Source organism: Peromyscus maniculatus, chromosome 3, assembly GCF_049852395.1.
Source record: "Peromyscus maniculatus bairdii isolate BWxNUB_F1_BW_parent chromosome 3, HU_Pman_BW_mat_3.1, whole genome shotgun sequence".
NCBI lineage: Eukaryota > Metazoa > Chordata > Mammalia > Rodentia > Cricetidae > Peromyscus > Peromyscus maniculatus.
In genome coordinates this window covers 14,866,624-14,888,629 of record NC_134854.1, presented here as the reverse complement: position 1 = coordinate 14,888,629, position 22,006 = coordinate 14,866,624, and the positions used below count along the sequence as shown (strand labels likewise).

General features: G+C 39.0%; 1 long non-coding RNA gene across 3 annotated transcripts in view; it reads left to right on the top strand.

Moving 5' to 3' along the window:
* Positions 1-20,923, top strand: part of LOC121827865 (uncharacterized) — a 35,031-nt gene extending 14,108 nt beyond the window's left edge. For 2 of the 3 annotated variants that reach the window (XR_013049679.1, XR_013049678.1), the window contains 3 exons: positions 7,533-7,596; positions 19,196-20,143; positions 20,745-20,923. This is a non-coding gene — a long non-coding RNA (uncharacterized LOC121827865). Of the gene's footprint in view, positions 1-6,287; positions 6,385-7,532; positions 7,597-19,195; positions 20,144-20,744 lie in introns of those variants that run through there. The other variant, XR_006070170.2, reaches the window with a different exon arrangement.
* Positions 20,924-22,006: the final 1,083 nt, after the last annotated feature.

The window sequence follows — 22,006 nt, the reverse complement described above, 5'->3', positions numbered from 1 at the left end:
TTTCAAGACAGGGTTTCTCTGTGTAGCTTTGTGCCTTTCCTGGATCTTGCTCTGTAGACCAGGCTGGCCTCGAACTCACAGAGATCCTCCTGCCTCTGCCTCCCGAGTGCTGGGATTAAAGGCATGCGCCACCACAGGCTGGCTTGTCTACTTTCTTATAACATGTTGAATTTACTAATTCTGACCTCTGTGTCCCAGGCTTGCAAACTTGTCAGAGAAGTTACTGTAGACAGTCATGGGTTACCTCATTTGCTTTCCATTTCTCAAGGACCATTGTCTTTTCTTGGTGAAATCGGCAGTCATAAAAGCCTATTACATATTCTGTGTCTTTAGGTTGTTTTAGGTAGGAATGAAACTCCACTCTCTGTTTTGGTCAGAAGGGAAAGGCTTGATTCATGGAATTTCAATCTAGGTGTAAAATTTTCTTGGTGTTGTTACTGTGTCTATTTAAGTTCATGAATCTGGGCATGCTCTATCACCATGAAGTATTACGTAAGTTACACTCAAATAGGAACTCTTTCCCTGAATAAAATTAATCTAGGTTTAATTGAACCTTCCCCCTTTTTTATTTTATCCTCTGAGTAAGCATAGATGGAATGTCTCTTTTTAACTTCCCATTATAGGTATCTCTCCTTGTCAAGGGCCACAGGAATTGCCAGAGGAAGTCTGTATTTCAATGGAATACTAGAAATGATTATAAATTTGTAAGTCTTCTCAGTTTCATGTAAATTGGGGGTTTATTATTGAGAAAAGAACAATAAATGCCTTTGGATGAACATCAGGTGTCAATGAACGAGAGATAGTGAGAGCCTTGTGTTGTTGGCCAGAGAAGTCACCTTTTAAGTCCTGAAGGCATGAAAGAGTCTTTACTTTCCTATTTGCATGTAGCTGGTTGTTTGCAGGTAGCTGGTTATAGTTACAAAATATTTTTAAAAAAGCTCAAAATCCTATAAATCTTACTAGAACAAAGATTTCAGGAGCTAGGCAGTTATCCTACACAAATTGGGTAGACTATGAGATAAACAAGAGTGCTATAGAGCTTTGTGTCGAAGGCAGGCTGTACACAGGAAGACCACTTACCTCTGTGATCTAACTGCTCTCTTTTTAAAAACCCACATATTACTTATTTTTAATTTAATCTTGATATCTCTGTATATATATATATATTTAAGATGTAGCTATATCAAATAATATTAAAATGTCATTATGTAAGTTTAAATTAGAAGCTTAAAAGGTATTGTTTCACACTGAGTAGTTGAGTTTCTTTTATTCCTGTCTATTAACTTGTATTAGCTGTTATGGGACAGGTTTCCTCATGATATTTCCTCACATACATAGGGAGTGCAGAAGCTCTCTAGAATCAACCCTCCTAGTTTCCCTTACTAAACATGCTTTAAGACTCTATTTTCATTCTTCTAATTTGAGTCTCTTAAAGTTGATATTAAGAAGGAAATGTATTAATAATGTAACAATTATCACATAGTAATATTAATATAACAATTAACTATAAAATTAATATAACAATCAATTATTAATTAATGTAATTAAATATGTGATAATTAATCAATGTCTGTAAAATTTGTGTATGGTGGCCAACTATTTTTGCTTGATATTGTTGCCAGTGTCCCTACTTACTAAGTGGTACATCCTCTGTTACAAGGATCAGTTTCTATTTACTTTAATTACTTGAACATTTTTAAGCCTTGGGTCTTAAAGTTAATTAAGTCTGAAGTCTTACAGTTAATTAAGGGTCTTACAATACAATTTAAGTTGGCATTAAAGAACAGTAAGTCTACTTAGTATGAAACATTTAACCCAACAACTTTACTCAAAGCATGCCAATAAGGTGGCTTTGTTTAGGAAAAGAATAGTGTTGCCTAAAGCTCATAGGAATAATTTTTTATTTTTTTATTTTTTATTTTTCTTTTTTCATTTTTTGAGACAGGGTTTCTCTGTGTAGCTTTGCGCCTTTCCTGGATCTCACTCTGTAGACCAGGCTGGTCTCAAACTCACAGAGATCCGCCTTCCTCTGTCTTCCAAGTGCTGAGATTAAAGGCGTGTGCCACCACCGGCTGGCGGCATAATTTTTTTTAATGATTTTCATTATTTTAACTCAATATAGCTTTACATATACTTCCATATCTCAAAAATCTCAAAATTTCAGTGTAATTAATAATTACTTATCTGATTTATGTGACATAAGTTGTTTCTGATTAATTTGGTCCCCTCTCCTAATATGAATTAGTCACACATGAACTAAAATGTTATTTGTATTCTTCCACATTGCGATATTTAATTTGCTCCAATATTTGCCACAATTAAGTGTTGAATATTGTCATTTTACATAAAATATTTATTTGTAAAGGCCATATCAATAATTTAGTTATTTGTGTATTAAAATCAAACAAACTTAAGCAACTATAAAACATTATAACAGATTTTTTAAGGGCAGCTTGGTGTCCCTTTGTTTGCTTTTGATCTTAGTAACTAATCTGTGACCTGTTAATAGTTGTTACCCATTTGAGACTGCTTTTTTTCTGGAAAGGGAGAATGGTTACTTTTAGAACCAACCATGAGCATCTTCCTAGAACACAATTTATCTAGAGATGATTATTTCTACTTAGGCATTTATTTTTCCAAGGATCCATTACTATACAAATAGGAAAGTATATGTAATGTTTCCGACATTTCTTGAGAACGTTGAATAAAATTTGGACTAATTCAGCTGTTTCTGAGATCTCCATGTTTGTTTGCATACATCTCCTTAATTGTTAGACTTTACAAACCAATGCTTATTCTTTGTCCTCGGTGATGCTATTTGTAAAATGCTCTGCTCTACTTTCAATTCCATCCAAAGCATCTCTTTGTTGATTAATTTTAGCCTTCTCCTAAGCTGACAATTCTAGCATTGTTATGCTAGGATCAAGGATATCAGAATGACATGCAAGCTAATGACATAGCCAGACTTAGTCACTTTCTTCCATCACTTCAAAGTGCCATACACATATTTATATTTTTTGTGTAGAATAGCTTAGTCTTTAATATGACTCTTAAAATGATGTTTGTTATATTTTTATTTGAAATATGTCATATATCTTGGCTTTTGTCCCCGAGAAATTTCTTCCTGTGATTAAATGTCCTTTGTCAGATCTCTTTTTTGACATGACTGTAAGCATCATTTTCCTTATGAAGGCAGAGAGGGGGAAGGCAGAGACAGGAAGATCCCTGGAAGCTTGCTGGCCAGCTGATCAGTCACTATGGGGGAACTCCCAAGACAACAAGAAACTGTGTCTCAAACAACAGATAGAAGGTATCTGAAGATCAACACCTGAACTTGTCCACTTGACTCCAGACACCTGCCATATTTCATATGCATTTATATTCATACATACACATCAAATTTATTAAAATTGGGGCATAAGTTTTTACCTCGCACTGGCTACCTAAAGCGCCATTGTAATTCAGACTATATCAACTTTTATATGTTATTTAAATTCTCTCCCACTCAGTGGACTTCTTTCTCACTCTGTTGATTGTTTCCTTTGTTTTTTAACTATGTGAGTCCCAATCGTCAGTTGTTGGCTTTAATTCTTAAGCAAATGTAGTGCTATTCAGAAGGAATTTAGAGAGTCTCAAGGAACATAAACATAAAGGCTGACAGTAGCTTCAATCATATATTACACTGTAGCACAAGTTTGAGGCAAACGTGTTAAAAGACAAACCCTGCTGAAGAAGATAACCTACAGTCATGGCATCTCAAAGGAACCCTAGACCCTAACAAGAAGCAGCAAGCATAATTGTAAGGTACCACGTCTTTTATGTTGTTCCCATCTCTCTACATGTCAATTTTTTACATCACAATAGGTCACAAATTGCACACCAAATTACACATCTCATCTTTTTCCTTGGAGAGTTGTCTCAAAAGAAATAATTTTGTGCTATGGCTGGTGGACAGTCATCTTTTAAAATGGCCAAATAATGGCCTCCTAAAGATGCTCAAGCTGTAATTCCTTGTTCCCTTGATATATTTTACAGCAAAAAGAAATTTCATTGATGCACTCAGGAGCACAGCCCTTGAAATACAGATTGTCTGGGGAATCTGGATGGCATATATATATATTTTTTTTAATGTGAAGGAGTTTTCTTCTGACGAGACATAGAGGAAACAAAGCTGAAAGGATATTTAGAGGCACATCTGAAGTTCTGGAATATGATATCTAGCTGATGGCTTCCAGATGAGAAAGCAACAGAATGAAAGAGCTGAGAGAAGCTCCAGTGGATAATGAACAAGACACAGTCTCTTGGGTCTCATAGTCTAGTGAACTGAATTTGGCCAACAACTTGTATAAACCTAGATATTTCATTCTCAAAACCTTTAAAGAAAATGCAGCCCAATGTCTTGATTTTAGCCTTGAGCTGAATTACCAACAGAGTGGCACAGTCATTGGACTCATTATTATAATTTTATGATGATGATAGCTCTCTCTGTGTGTGTGTGTGTGTGTGTGTGTGCGCGCGCGTGCATGTGCCTATATGTGCCATGGTACATGCATGGAGGGCAGAGACACCTTTAGTGAGTTGATTCTCTCCTTCCATCTTATTGCTATCTTGCTGTTTCCACTGAACTATGTACACCAGGCTAGCGGTCCTGAGAGCTTTCCAGGTGATTCACCCCAAGTGAGCTTTGGGAGTGCTGGGATTACACATCTAACTTTTTATGTGAGTTCCAGAGATTGAACTCAGGTCATCAGGCTTGCCAGGCAAGTGGATAAGTGCTTTTAACCTTTGAGCCATCTTATCAGCCCAGTAGTTGCACTTAATAGGTAAAGAATAGTGAAAATGAACTGTTTTCATGAGACACTAATTTATTACAGTCTGATGGCAGTAATACAAAACAAATACAATAGATTTTTAACTTTGATATGTCAACCCTCTGAACAAGTCCGGCCTTTCAGATCTGAGTAAAATCTTCCAGTAGAAACAAAACAGCGGAATATTTGGATGACACAAAGGAACTCTACATTTCACAGTCTCATTCCTTGACCCCCTCTGTGCTCTGCTGGGTCATGGTATGAAAAATGCTCTTGGTGGATCATTGGAAACTATCATGAAGTCTTTCTGACATTAATCATAAGTATGTATCAATTTTTTTTTTACATTTTTGTTGCAATTGAAAAGGCACAGGAGGTCTTTAAATTTTTATTTTTGAGATTTATATAATTACATTTTCCTTTCCTTTCCCTCTTCCATACTCCCCACTCTCTTCCAAATTCATGGCCTCTTTTTTCATTGTCATTGCATGTATATAGTTATGCAGTCCTAAATACAACCTGTTCAGTTCATATAATGCTACCTGCACGTATGTTTTCAGGGCTTAGTGTTTGGCACTGGACAAGCAATTGGTGTGTTCTTCCCTGGAGAACACCTCCCTCACTCCCAGCCTTCCTCAGTTGCTTAAAGCTCCTTGTGTAGGGTTGAGGTCTCCTGGGCCTCTACTTTGGCATGTTCATTGGTGTCCTCCTTGTTCAGCTCACATTTGGGCAGACAGTTTGGTGTGACTTTATGGGGGCAGCTTCTGATATTGCTAGGAGACACAGTTTTACCCTAAACTTCCTGATTCTCTGGCTCTTACAGTTGTTCTGCTCCCTTTTCTGTAGTGTGTCCTGAGCCTCAGGTATAGGAGTTTTATGGTCTATGTATCCTTTGGTAATGGGCTCCACACTCTGCAGTTTGATTGACTGTGGTTTTCTATAATGGTCTCTATCTGTTGGAAAGAAAAGTTTCCTTGATGAGGGGAAAGACCGCATGTAGATGTGGGTATAAGGACAAATTTTTATAGATTGTTGTTAAGGGTTGTGCTAGTTTAGTAAATTAGTGTTTGTGGAAGCCTTGGTTTTGTTTTTTGTTTTTCCAAGTCTCTCTTCTGCCTTCCTTACTGAGCTACTCCCAGCCTTACTCATTACTTTCTTACTGAGACACTCCAAGCCACTCTTGCTTCACCTCTCATATCAAGTTCCACTTCCTCCCAGAGCTTATCACAACCTTTGTGTTTAATTCTTGACAATTTCACACAATACCTTTTTTATGTTAGTTATTCACTCCTAGCTCTTCCTAACTCTCCACATACCTACAAATGTAGATTGGTTTTGTTGGTTATTTCAACAACTCCCTTCTCACATACTGGACTTTAAGGTCTCTATGGGAGATACCACAGCTGGTTTTGCTCATTGTGATGTATTTAGGGGTTGGTAATGCTGGCTACAAGTTAGTGCTCAATAAACATTTGAAATGAATGACTCAACACTACACCAGTGAAATGTGGTAGAAGACAGACAAATCCTCTTACCCTTGTAGTGATGCACTTACTGAGGCTGGTGAGATGAGGTGAGAAGATTTGGCGCCATTGCTCTAATTCAAAGTATTCAAAAAGAAATTTGGGGCTGATTTAGAGAAGCCTTATTCTGGTGAGAAACCAGCACAGTTGGAGAAAAGTTGTTCTCTTGCAAATTTACTAAGAGAAAATGAAAAATACACAAGAGATTATAGTCTTGGATTTTCTACCACTTTTTTTTTTTTAAATAAAAGAACAGCCCTAAGGAAAGGATAACTTTTAACCACACTAAGTATCAACTGTAGGATTCTAATACCAGTGACGGTATATTTGTATTGAAAATTTGGCTTTCATGATTACAAATAGGATAACATACCTAGCTGTTAAACAAATCTCCGAACGCAGGGAAGGACTTCTGGGGCTCTTTATTCTGGCAGTTTTCTGTTCACAGTATGAAATGTTCCTCGAGCCCACCTTCCTTCTGCACACTCTATTCTTCTGGACACCTACTTATTTCTTCAGTGAAGAGCTGTAAAATACCATAGTGTTCAGATGAAAAAAAAAAAAACCAAACCTCTTTGCAAATGTTTTTCTTTGCTTCTTTAGTCTGGAGCCAAAAATATCACATTTCTGTTTTGGGAGCAACAAAAAGAGCTTCTGAAAAACGTGGATGGATAGCTGAGACAGGGTGGCAGTATTTTTTAGAAACAGTTTTATAGCACCAGATGGTATAGTATATTCTCAAACAAATATGTCACCTATAATTTGATGAATACCTTCCAAGGTAAAATAATTTTTTTTCAGCAGAGAACAGATGGTATCAGTCAAAAGCATATCGAGACACTTTAAGAAAAACTTGATGGTTCAAGTGATTTAACCAACAAGATCTCTGTTTCACATTTTGAAATTTGTCATCTACAAATAATTTAGCCTTCTTTCCAAAATTCACTGCATAGAGAATTGAACTAACCATGTTTTATTTGATATTTGCAATAATGGTGAAAATTCCAAAGTTGCTTTCTGGCTCCATCTTCAAGTATTACTTTATTAGGCTCAAGGAGAAAAACATAAAATAAGTGTTTCAAAACAGCAAAGAGTTTGTACTCAGATGTGACACTACTTTAATGAGACTAAATCAGTTTTTACCTTCAAAGGTTTAAGGAGGTATGAAAAGCAACTTTCTCAGTTTTTTTTCTTAAAGATGAAAACAGAAGAACATAATAGAAAAGAAAGACTTCCATGGGTCTGAGAAGATGGCTCAGCAGGTAAGAGCACTTGCTACCCATGTGTGCATATCTGAATTTGAATCCCAGCATCCATGTTCTTTACATGTGGTTTTATGCCCTTACAACTTCGATGCTATGGAAGGTGGTAGGAGGATGGGGCAAGAGGATTCTTGTTTTTTTTTTTTTTTTTGACAGCCAGCCTAATTCCAGGTTAAGTATGACATCCTGTCCCATTAGAGTAAGGCAGAGAGTGAGAGAGCAAAAATGCCACTATCCTCCACACAGGAACGAGCATACATCACACACACACACACACACACACACACACACATTTCTGAAGCTCTAAGTGTGGACTATTAAGGAATATTTACATTATAAGTCCTTTATTTTGCTCTGGCTTTGGGCACATAATGTAACAGCCATAATTCAGAATTCCCAGCATTCTGGTATGGTAATTGTAGATGTAACCAATCGTCTTATTAAATAAGAAACACAGAACCAATGCAAAGAAGAAAGCCAAGAGGTCAGAGCTAAGAGCTAAAACCTTACCCTTCCTCCTGCGGTGGTCCTACCTCTCCGAACCAGAACCACTTCCTGTGTGTCTGTCTTTTTATAGTGTTTCTGTTCTGCCTTCTCATTGGTTGTAAACACAACCACATGACCGCCTCGTCATGGCCTGTCTGTATAGACCTCCAGGTTTTCTATGATTGGTATTGAGATTAAAGGCTTGTGTATCTAATACTGGCTGTATCCCTGAACACACAGAGACTTACCTAGCTCTGCCTACCAAGTACTGGGATTACAAACGTACTCCACCACTGCCCTGCTTTCCTATGGCTTGCTAATAGCTCTGACCCTGGGGCAACTTTAATTATTAACATACAAATAACATTTGAATACAAATAAAATATCACCATAGGTAATGATCTAGACAAGCATAGATTGAGAGGAAGGCCCAGGAAAACATGCATATTACCTTTATGTGTACCTCATGTCCCTACATAAACCTGAGTGAGACCCACTAGTTTATCCTTCAAACTGTAATGTTATTTGTGAGTCTAGCCACAGACTGGGATTGAATAGGGAAAACAGAGGTCTGTGTTCACCCTCATCATAAGCAAGTAGTGTGTGATAAGTGTGTCTACTGCTCTCTGACTACAGTATTTTGAAGTGTGGCCACATCTCAGGTAGGTTGGCAATACTAGTGATTTTATACTGTCTCTACCACTACTTTCATATTTTGATCATTATAGATGAAAGACTCATTTGTAAGACCGTTAAAATCATGACTCTTTAAATGTAATGGAATTAAAATTCTCTCTCAAAAATGATGATGTAGATCACAGGATTATGGGATCACAGGAGAGCTTCAATCTCTCAATTCCCCAGTACCAACTTTAAAAATAAGATGAATTAAGAGTGTTGTTTTAAAGATTTGGGGGAAATTACATAAAAATAGAGAGAATAGATGACATAACACTCAGAGGGAGCCGCTTTTGCTTACCAAGTTTATTACCACAGTCTCTGAAGAAGATTGGTCTTTCTTTAGAGAAGAATTCTCTTAATACAATTGTCTGGACTTTTGGTAACTGTAAAGGCCAGCAGAATTGATTGAATTCATGAGGTAGCTGAAACTATCCTTCATTTTTTCCCCTCCTAGGACATGAGGTTGGGAACTTGGTCAAGACTTTAAAGGCAGGATGGAATTGCTTTTGGTTTCTTCATTCTAGGAGAAATTTGACAGATCTAATTTCTACATCAAACTATTTATCCAAGGGCCAGCAAGATGGCTCAGCAGATAAAAACACTTACCACTAAGCCAGATGACCTGAGTTTGATTTCCAGAATCCACATGGTGCAAGGAGAGATCTAACTCCTGCAAACTGTCCTCTGATCTGCACATACATACATGTGTGAACATCCCCCCTACACACACATACAATCAATTTTAAAAACCTATTTAATATATTGGACATATTTGAATCAGGAAACTACAGAGCTAAGCTACCATCTATAAAGGGCAGAATTGAATTTTCAATCATTTCCCAGGATTTAAAAGACATAGTCCTTCCAGAATCTAAGTCAAATTCCGGTATGGTGTGCCCAAGGAACACTGGCAAATAGTGGATGCTAGACTTTACTCAGTTCAGTCACTGTTTGGGTTTAAATGACAAATTTAACTTCTTTGCCTAAGATGAAGAAGGAATACACTTTCTTTAGGGGAACTAAGACCATGGAACTGGGTACTTGGCTCAGTGGTACGGTGGCCCCTTTTGTGTCCGTTGTCATGCAGTCTCCAACACTGCAAACGAAAAATAAGCTATAAACAACTTTAACAATTATTCCACACCTATCTCAGATGCAATAAAATGATGAGACTATGAAATATAGACTAATATGAGTAGTAGGCATTTGCAAAAGCAGGCATTAAAATCAGACTTCCAGGTAATTCATATATTGGCTAAGTTGGAAGACACCCTTCAGAGAGTATGTGGAATCAGAATATTACCATAAACATCACTGCATCTGGGAAGACCGAAAAGTAGTGACTAAACTTTAAGGAATGTTTAGAAAGCCACTGCTCTACTTTTGTTTCTGTTGCTGTTATAATCTGAAAAAAGCAACTTGTGTGGAAAGGTGTCATTTTAGCTTACAATTCTAGGCTGTGATCCATCATTGTTGGGAAGTCAAGACAGCAAAAAAAAAAAAAAAAAATTGAAGCAACTAATCCCATCCACAGCCAGGGTCAGAGTGAGTGCATTCATGCCTACTCCTCAGTTTTCTTCTCCACCTTTATGCAAGTCCTGGACCCAAATCTAGAGCATAGTGCTACCTACTGGGCGGGGTCTTCTCAAATCATTTAACATAATTAATACAATCTCCCACAGATAAACCCACACACCAACTTAATCTAGTTATTTCCACATTGAGATTCTCTTTCAAGGTAATTCTAAATTGTATTAACAAATAAAACTGACAATCACAAGCATAATATTAGTTATTAATTATTCATTTTCTGACATTGTATTGGATAATGCTAACAGGATAGATTAATCTAGTGTACATTATGTTCTTTAAGATACTGAAAATTCACTTAGTACTCAGCAACCTTCTAAAGTGTTAAGGATGAAAATGTTCCCTGTGTAACTCTCCTATTTGTTGTTAGTTAATCCCTAACATCACATGCTTTTTTTTCTTGCTAATTATAATTAGTAGTATTTAGATAAGAATTTGTAAATGAGCTGTAGAGAAATATCTCTAGCCTGTAGTTTTTCTATGAGCTGCATAAAAGGATTATGAACATTAGAAATATTCAACATACTAGAATAGCTTTTGTTTAGTATGCTTGGAACAATTTTCACATATTTAAGAAGTGACTTAAGTAGTAGTACTAGAATCATTAATGCACTTATAGGATTGGAGATGGGCTTAGAGAATAAGAGGAAATCAGATTTTCCTTTTCTTTACTTTTTTTATTAAGAAAAAATTTTCACTCATTTTACAAACCAATCAAAGATCCCCCTCTTCCCTCCTCTCTTCCCTCCTCCTGCCTCCCCCCAGGCTCCCCTTCCTAACCCCCCCTCTTCCCCCCACAAGAAGGCAAGGCCTCCCATGGGGAGGCACATCCAGTAGAGGCAAGTCCAAGCCCTTCCCCCTGCCTCAAGACTGCACAAGGTGTTTCATCGTAGGTAGTGGGCTCCAAAAAGCCTGCTCATGCACCAGGGGTGGATTCTGATCCTATCGCCAGGGAGCCCCCCAAGCAGATCAAGCCACATAACTGTCTCCCCATGCAGAAGACCTCGTCCAGTCCCATACAGGCTCCACAGCCATTGATCCAACTTTCATGAGTTCCCACTAGTTTGGTTTGGTCATCTCTGCAGGTTTCCCCATCATGACCCTAATGCACCTGCTCATAGAATCCCTCTTCTCTCTCTTTGATTGGACTTCTGGAGCTTTGCTTGGTGTTTCGCTGTGGATCTCTGCATCTGCTTTCATCAGTCACTGGAGTAAAGCTCTGGGATGACAGTTAAGGTATGCATTCACCGGTCTGATCACTGGGGTAAACCAGTTCAGTTCAGGCACCCTCTCCACTATTTCTAGTAGTCCAAGCTGGGGTCATCCTTGTGTAATCCTGGGAATTTCCCTAGCACCCGGTTTCTCTCTATCCCCATGATATCTCCCTCTATCATGGTATCTCTTTCATTGCTTTCCCCCTCCAACCCTGTTTCAGTTCGACCATCCTGTTCCCTTATGTTCTCATCCCCTATCCCCTATCCTCCATTGCCCACCCTCATCCCTAGTTTACTCATGGAGATCTCATCTATTTCCCCTTCCCAGGGCGATCCATACATCCCTCTTTGGGACTTCCTTGTTAACTTGTTCTCTGGAGCTGTGGGTTGCAGTCTGGTTATCCTTTGCCTTACACTAGTATCCACTTATGAGTGGGTACATACCATGTTTGTCCTTCTGAGTCTGGGGTACCTCACTCAGGATGATATTTTTCTAGTCCTATCCTTTTGCCTGCAAATTTCATGATGTCCTTGATTTTTCTCTGCCGAGTAGTATTCCATTGTGTATATGTACCACATTTTCTTAATCCATTTTTCAGTTGACAGGCATCTAGGTTGTTTCCAGGTTCTGGCTATTATGAATAATGCTGCTGTGAACATAGTTGAGCATGTGTCCTTGTGGTATGATTGAGCATTCCTTGGGTATATGCCCAAGAGTGGTATAGCTGGGTCTCGAGGTAGATTGATTCCCAGTTTTCTGAGAAACCTTCATACTGATTGAGGAAATCAGATTTTATATATAAAATGTAATTTTGTACTGAAGACTTTGTATCCTGCAAGTGGCACCATTGAAAGGTCCTTGGATACTGAGGTGCTAACATCATTGGTGGCTTAAGCCATTGATGATTTCATAGCTGAATGGGGTACTGGGGGGAGATCTGGTTGAGGTGTGCTTTAAGGAGTGTCTCATCCTAGGCTCGCTGTTCCTTTTTCTTCTCATCTCCCATGAAGGAAGTGTCTCTATTCTGCCACAGGCCCATGGTGATGGGGCTAATGAAGCATAGGCTTAATCCTCAGAATCTGTGGGCTCAATTGGTTTTATCCTTTAAGTTGATTTCTCTAAGATGTTTTGTTACAGCGATTAAAAAGCTAACTGACAAAAGAATGACTTTTTAAGGATGAAATGAGGTTACTTAACATGTAACAGGGTTACATATATAAAACAGGTGTTTACTTTAGATTCACAATTTGCTGCCAAAGTTCTATATTAGGAATGAGGAGTTTATTCTCTTAACTTCATGGTACGCTGCCAACAGACAAATCAGCCGCCAGTTCCTCTGGGATAACTAGGTTTGTTTATCTCTTTTCTAAGCTGGCAATTCATACTCTTGAAATCACCTTCCTTTTTATTATTATGTATCTAGAACAGTGGTTCTCAACCTGTGGGTCATGGCCCCTCTACCAAACCCCTATCTCCAAAAAATACATTACGATTCATAGCAGTAGCAAAATTACAGTTGTAAAGTAGCAATGAGAATAATTTTATGGTTGGGGGTCCCTGCAACATGAGGAGCTGAAAGGGTCACAGCATTAGGAAGATGGAGAACCACTGCTCTGGAAGGATATGTTTCTAGTAGCAGTAGAATTAAATACCATACATATCTTCTTTACAAAAGTTTGCTGAACTCTTTAGTTCTTCATAGAAAAATCTTGGATACAACACACTCTGGCCCACTAGAGACTATTGAGAATCCTTACTCTAGGCTGTCTGTAGCTCAGGATGCCTTCTGAAGGTTCAGACCATACGGCTGCAGTCTGAGTTTGCAGATGTCTTCTGGGTTTAGTTTCTTGTTAGCTTAGAAGCTACTGGCAAGTCTTCTGTAAGACCTCATTCTTTAGTTGAGATACAGGAATAAACACAGACGCCCACATCCTTCAAGGGACAGCCCTCTCTCCTCTATGCAACCTGAATGATAGAAAAAAACAAAACAAAACACTATGCTGACCAAAAGAAGAGTAACTAGAGCTTTAGAAGAAATCAGGATTTAGTTGTAAACCTGTTTCCCTTTCCTCTTATTACTTGATCAAACATCTCAATTTTTAAAAATTTCCATTGAATGATTATTCCTTCAATAGTTAATAATTTCTCATATTGCCTGGAGGAGAGTTAAGATTGTTATAATTGCAGTGCAAAGAGAAAAAAAAATCAATCGGAATTCAGTTTTTTACTTCCCAGACTGGCTCTTGAAACACACACCAGAATCGATATTTCTCACAAGACAAAATCTAGCTTTTTAAACGCTGTGTTTGATTGAAAGGGAAATAGTCACTTGAGAAATAAAAGGAAAGAGTCTGAAAGAAGCAGGCACTGACATTACAACTATGATAACAGAACAGAAAGAAAATTGAGAAAGACACAGCTACCCCATCCTCTCAGGCACAAGAGGGACAATCATCGTCATGTCAGCTAAGAACTGGAGTTGGCAACTTGGAACAGACACCACAAAACAAAACAAAAAAGCCTCAACAAAGGATAGATTAATTTATGAAGAAGTGCTCCAGGCTGGAATTGTGTTCCTTGATATGAATTCTTTGGACTCTTTCTGTCCTGTTTATGAATGTCTGTCTTTTCACTGTTACAGTGACTTCATAGTCATATGAAGGCTGCGACAAACAACAATGAAAAACACAGGGAAATAAGTGGGTTTGGAAGCACAGGAAGAATTTGCTCCCGGCATACCTAATTCTCCAGGAGTCAGTCTGGGGAATATGCATTATTATTATTATTATTATTTTAAAATGAAACTTCCATAGAAGAGAAAAACATCAGGTCGGTAGATTAGTGAGACCAAGGACAGGTCCTTGCTGGGTTGGCACATGGGCAGACGCTGAGGAAATAGCTTTTTCTTGATGCTGTGGACTGTATGAAATCCTTGATGTTGCCCAGCTCCCAGGGAGCCTATTCCACTGATGCCTTCTTGAACCTTTTCTAGATGTATTTAAGTGCACGTTTGCAGCTGGTCTTTTCAGTGTGTAAAAGACAAACCCCAGAAACAAAGGGTGGGCTTCCTAGTGTTTAAAGCAGGTCATGGTGGAAGGGAAGGTATTAGCTCTCACCCTTGAGCAGGGCTGCACAGGAATAAAATTCCCCCATTCACCCCTCTCTGATAATTTATGCACCAACAGTATAGAATGTCTTTACTATAATTAAACGTTTCCTTAAGCTCCTCATTGGTTAATTTCAGTTTTAATAAATTACAGTGATAAGAGAGGTGGGAAAACAATAGAAAGGAACTTTAAGTAAAGCTGTTCTTATGCTCAATATGTCGTTAATTCAGGAGACATTTATTATACAAACACTGTGGACTGTCCATGGACACCGGGGAGACACCACCACTGCTTTTAACCTTTGTGCCTGTGAGCTTGTCCTCTGACCTCTGTTGGGTTCATGCTGTTATCGACACTGTGGTGCCTCCATCAAGAGGCTTGCAGTAGCCTATGTCTCCGTGACCCCCTCCTTTTTCTTTTGGGGGAGTATTGGGCAAACAAGCTGTTGCCTTTACCAGGTTCTCTTATGGGAGAAATATTGTAAATGAGGAATACCCCATAAAAATATGAGAAGAAAAATGAACTATAGGGTTGAATAAATATAAACCTTTAAAACTTTACTTCCATGGATTCAGAAATGAGAGAATAAGTATTTTTCCCCCCACCTCCTCCCCAAAACGCATTGAATGGATAGTTCCAGAGGTGTGCGCCTTTATGATGCTGTTCATTTGATTCATGATTCATAAGGCTCCTTTGTAGGAGAGCTGGCTGGTGTCTGTGCCAACACACTGACTTTACAGATAGGCCGAAGCTATAATTCTCTGTGCTCTGACTCAAGCAGCGGGGCACACCAAGGGAATTTTAATGCAGAGTCTCTCAAAGTAAAATTTGATAAAAAGAAGCTTATAGGCAATTCTGTTGGTAAAAGTAAAAGGAACAATGGCTAGGGGGGGAAGTAGCATTGTTCCGGTCACAGTTATATTTTGAAATTAAAAAAAAAAGCCAGCTCTTTTACTCAAACCATTGAAATATCTCTGTATTCGCTTGAGAAAAATAGTATTATCACCACAGAAGAAAAGAATTGCCGGGTGCTTCGTTGTTAACGGGAACCAGAATCCTGTGATTCTGATGACTTATTGGAGGTTTCATCGTCTGAGGACCTTGCTACAGCTCAGGATACAGATGGGCTCTTGGAGGATGGAGTGTCTGCCTGTTTATATTCTTCTTGACACAATCCCAAGAGGGTTAGATTCAACAATCACAGAGAAGTTTGCTCTCCATTTGTTTTGATGAGTAGTGCAATACACACAATACCAATAAATCCTGTAAATGGTTGTTCTTATATAATGGGCTTTTACTCTTCTTGGTGACATAATCAGAGAGGTGAATCATAGCTATTAGGGTAGAATAAAGCAGTGTAAGTCAGGGGACAACACACTGTTTGTTATTATATCCTTCTGGAGTTAAATAAGTGCTTTATAATAAGTGTTTTTAGAAATCATTAAAGATTCTCTCAGTCACAAAAATGACTCTGTGTGCATAATTTTCATGTTTCGCATATAGGAAAGAGTATAAAATAAAAGATAAGCAAGCTCGTGGGTGAGTAGGGAAGCAGTTTATGCTCAGCATGAATGGAATGTTAAGACAAGGCTCTTACTAGACTCTTTATTAGTGGTGGATATTATTGCTGATAGATAGGAAGTGAGGATCTTTGCCAGAGATCAAGAATGCTAGGTCAACCTGCTCTCTCAGTCTTTCCCTTGACTTAGGGACTGGCCATTTGGAAATCATGTGGTCAGTGGCCTTCCAGAATCAAATGGCTCTTCTTTATTCATTTTCCTTGCTCAAAAATAATAACTGGTCTGAGGAGATAGCACTGTGTCTAAAGTATTTGCCAAGCAAGTGTGAGGAGGAGCTGAGTTTGATACTCAGAACCCATGCAAAAACAAAACAAAACAAAAAACAAAACAAAAAACCCAACAACACCAAAAACCAAAACCACGAAACAAACCAGATGTGGTGGTATATACTTGGAATTTTAGTGCTGGGGAGACCATAGGGTCATCGGGTTGCTCAGCTAGCCAGCCTGGCCTGCTTTGTGAGTCACAGGCCCCGAGGGAAGACAACGGCTGGAGAAGTGAAAAACATCCATCAAGCAACACCCAAGGATTTCATTTAGCCTTCCACCCATGTGTGCACGAATAACAGCACGTATTGAATTTGCACGCACAAAATAATAAAAACTTTGACACAATTTTTCATCTTTAAAATTTCAGAACAATTCCTATGATAATCATAGAAGGACAAATACCGTTTTGCAGATGTGAAGAGCCCTTAAGATCTGAGAGTGTTTGGTGACTTACCCACAAGTCTACAATATCCCATGGCTCACACACACTTCTTTTGCCGTCGTTAATTTTCTATGACTTTTATACCAGGAGGATTGAATGCCCTCCAGAAATTAAGCTGCCCCACACTGCCAGGCCAATTTGCTTGATTTCTAACATTGATTGAGCCCAGCTGCTCCCTAACCAACCTGGGAGTGGAGCTGAGAGAAACGTGTGACTTCTCCTTGGGGCCCTTTCCCGGTCTTCTCCGGTCCTGGTGAGTGGAGAGGAGGGTTTATGTCTTCTATAGTAGTTCCATGTTTGACACAAGCTTCTGGTACTAAAATCTTTATAGGAATAAAAAAAGAACAATTCCTGTCTTGGTAGTGCTCAGAGTATTGAGCCACAAGTAAATAATGGCTAATTGCATGGGGACTGCTGTGTGGAATAACTAAATCACATTCACATATGATGCCAAAGAGTGCACATAATATCCAATTAAGTGTGCTATTCAGTGATGCTGTCCTTCCTGCCCTGAAGTTGATGTGTGATAAAAATGACTCTGACATTAGGTGTTCATGTCAGACAGAATGGTTCATAATTGAGAATTTTTCTGTTTGGCTAATGAGATGATGAAATGTACAATGAAAAAAAATAAAGAAAACTGCACCAAGGAATTCAGAAGGATACATTTTCAGAGCATTAATACCACAAAGCAGTATCATCTCAGAGTAAAGGCAGCCTTTGGATCTCATCACTGTCCGGCTTCTGCATGGCTTCTCTCTGCCATATCCTACCATACCCTGAATACGTGGTCTCGAGTTATGACCCAGCTCCCATAACAAACAATATTTTGGGAGAGCAACCAACTGGGCCTTGAAAAGATGCACTCACTACAGCTCTTTCTAACACTGCCTCTAGTTTTTACCCATGATAATCATCTTCTCCCACTCACAGCATTTAAAAATAGTTCATTTTTTTTAGATTTTTTATTTTATAATTTAATTTTACATATCAGCCACGGATTCCCTTGTTCTCCCCCCTCCCGCCCCCCCAGCTTCCCTCCAGCCCACCCCCCAATTCCCATCTCCTCCAGGGCAAAGACTCCCCTGAGGATTGAGTTCAACCTGGTAGATTCAGTCCAGGCAGGTCCAGTCCCCTCCTCCCAGGCTGAGCCAAGTGTCCCTGTATAAGCCCCAGGTTTCAAACAGCCAACTCATGAACTGAGTACAGGACCCAGTCCCACTGCCTGGATGCCTCCCAAACAGATCAAACTAATCAACTGTCTCACTTATCCAGAGGGCCTGATCCAGTTGGGGGCTCCTCAGTATTATTTTTTTAGATTTTAATATAACTGCTTCATATCCCCATTACCATTTCTCCCTTCAAACGGCCCCGTAAACCTCTCCTTGCCCTCTTTCCTATTCATGGCCTCTTTTTAATTGTACACATACACAATATATACACCAGGAAGCAGAACATGCTGAACCAAGGCAAGCCTATCACCTCTAAAAGCCTGACTCTTGTCTTCTATTTCTTCCAGATAGGTCCCACCTCTTACAGGTTTTACAGCTGTCCAAAACATCTGCAACAGCTGGGGGGACAAACGCCTGAAGCATGAGCCTGTAGGGTGATGTTTTATTCATCAGAACATCTGTTAGGAAGATGAGGTGGAAGGCTGAGCTGAAGAGAGCAGCATGGCACTGCCCACCACATTACCTGGACTAAGTCTGGAGAAAACCAGATCCGGATTAGAGGAACTTCACACCGCAGATTCCAGAAGATATGAGTTCTTTGAACTTACCATGAATTATAATGTGTAACACAGGGAAAGCATTCTGCCTAAAGCCTCTTAGAGGGTCCATTTCTCTGGAAGGTTTTGGGGAAAGGCGCTTTCAGTAAGAAAAAAACATTTGATGGAAGTCAACAGCTAGAATGACTTAATTAGAGACAATTGAGATAAGTGTGAGAGAGTGAACTCTGTAACACAGGTGGAGGCCTTTTACATGCTAGGTTGAGCAGCTGAGAAATTCTGGAGGACATTGTGGGGAGGGAGCTGTTCTATGTGCTTATTTTCTAGTAAGGAAGCCTTGGTAGCAGCACTAACTGGCACAGCCTTTAAGTGGCTTTAGATAGTCAATGTCACCTAGTGGCAGCATTACAGCTGCTGTTTTGTTAGATGAATATGATTTTTCTCACCAAATTGACTTCTGAATAACCATGTTTATCCCTTTCGATTACTGTTTCCCTCAGCTTTACTCAGGACGGGTTCCTGTGCGCTGTGCAGTGATTCAGAGATTTCTAACTTGTCAACGTGCTGATACTCAACGACCTGTGAATTTTAAGTTCTCAACTGGACGTCTGGAGCCGATGAGGCAGCTCAGTGGGAAAAGGCTTGCAGTGTGGTGACTACAATTTGATTCTTGGACCCCTTGTGAAGTCAGAAGGTCAGAGCTCTCTCTACAAAGCTGTCTTCTGAACTCCACCTGGACACTGTGTCATGTATATCCATTCTATCCTCTATACACCAATAAAGTTTAAAAACTTAAAAGGAGAATCAAGATCACCCCCTCCAAGGCCCAGGGAACAGAAGTGAGGGCAGAGTTTAAGAGCCCAAGGATTTGAGTGTCATGGAATTTTTTTTCTGGGTGTGATGTGGTCATGGCACTCTTTTACTTACGGATTGTCTGTGGCTAGTTGGAAAGAAGTGGAATCAAGGGAGTGTGAATGGGATAAGAGAGGGTACTGGTGCTTAATATGATCAAAACAAATATAACTATAGACATTACATACATGTCATAATGAAATATGGGTTTTTTAAAAAAGATTTATTTATTACATATACAGTGTTCTGCCTGCATGTATGCCTGCAGGCCAGAAGAGGGCACCAGATCTCATTACAGAGGGTTGTGAACCACCATGTGGTTGCTGGGAATTGAATTCAGGACTTGTAGAAAAGCAGCCATCCTCTTAACCTCGGAGCTATCTCTCCAGCCTGAACATGTCATAATGAAACATTATTACATACAATTTGTATGTGGTAATAAGATATTTATGAAAGACAGTGGCTGTCACTAAAAAGACACACTATGAGATTGAGAACAAACAACTTGTGAGAACTTGTGAGATGATGCCGGGACTCTCAGAAGACTCTGGAGTTGTTTACAAAAGATTGTGTCTGATGAAGGCGGTATAAGGCTGGTGGGTCATAGCCACTAATGTGATCTTATAGTTGTGACTGACAAGGTCTGGGGAAGCAGAGTGCTAAAGTGAAATATTTTAACCTGACTTTGAACTTGTGATGCTTTCATTCCTGTAGTGTTTGTGCTGTGACATCTTACTGCTTTGTCCTCCGCAACAAGAATGTGGGGGTGGGGTGGGGGGCAGAGTGGAAATAATATTAGACAAAAGGCTAAAAAATGGCTATGCTTTGCATTCTACCAGATATGAGCTAAACATACTTAGGAGAGGCACTCATCCTTAAAATTCCTTATGGGGAAACTGGATATAATATAGTCTTGCACAGGGATTTTGTCAGAAGTGAACTGAAGTCTACGACATCCTTTGTAATCACTGAGAATGGCAGGTCTTTCTTTGGACCTGTGATGCCTTTTCTATTAGTCACACTCCTCATGCAACTCCATCACGTCCCTCCAGATCATTGCCAGCCATTCACAGCCAGATGATTTCTCTTAGGCTTCTGTTTCTGTTGTCATCCTAGCTCCTGCTAACTTAAGCATCATAAACATGTTTTAAATTTAACTTTTCCCTCTTCTAACATCATGTTTTATCCATCTTTCAGCCTTCAAGTATTCAAGCTGAACTTTCTTTTGCAATGCTGTGTTTCACTACCTTGTGTGTCTTTTGTGATCATTTGGAATTCAGGGGGAATACTGTCTCATGCTCCTCAGCTAAACACACACAGTGTAATTGATGTCCTTTGCTCACCACTACTAAAATGTCTCATGGCTTGGTTGGTAATTTTTATGTTCTTTGTGCATCTGTTCAAAGCTCTCAAATTTACTGCTTGATATCAATAACTATTTTTATGTGATAATCCAGTTTACTTTATATAACACTCAAATAAATTTCTGAATTCTGTGTTCTTTGATGGCAAGTGTGGGTGTTAATAAGAAAAGCAAATCATCATTGGATAGGAAGTTAAATATTTGCTTACCAGATTAAACAAAATTCCCAGCTTTGAAAAGGAATTCTGTATTTTTCCATTTAATTTTCAGGACAAAGAAATAATTTTAGGAGGACTATCAAAGATGCAGTTGTGGTTACTTTGCTATTTGGCCCTTGTTCTGTAGTAATTTAGTTTGAACAAGACCCAAGTGTGTGCTATTCTTTGGCTTTATAGCTTTCTAACCATAGGCATTGATGGCATTCACGATTATGGATTAAATAGGCCAACTCTCGTCAGTAATTTGTTACAGAATTCCCACAGAGATACCTATGGTGCTGCTGAACAATGATGTTGTAGTATGTTATTTTGCTGTAGGAAAAGCTACAGCATTCAACACAGAGTTCAGAGCTTGATACTGCAAGCCTCTTCTCTATTTGCTGTGAATTAAACCTTGAGTACACTCTGCCCAGTATTGCAATTAGCATCTGGATCCTGGTCAAACATTAATTTGTACAATTGAAAATTACTTTACTCATGGGTAAGAAATATAGCCAGTCATGTCTTACCTTTGTTATATAAGTCTGCCTGGGGTTGCTAAATCATAGTCGCATTCTGCCACTGTGTACAACCAGTGGGCTCTTAGAAATTTCAGCAGGAAAAGCTCTCAAGAAAATACAAGAACCTTTTAACCCGAGGTTATCTCCGGGAGACTAGTTTTTGGTTTAGTTATTCAATTGTCTCTGGAAAAAAATTGTTTTCTTCAGTGCTACTTAGTGTTTTGAATGGACACACTTTCCTAGTAGGATTCATGTTTTCAATTTCATTTGGTGATGGGTGGAAGTTTCAGGTGAAATATGAAATGCTTTATAATATGAAAAAATTAAATATGATCAACGAGGTGGTAATTTGCTAATCCAGGATTCTTAACGAAGAGA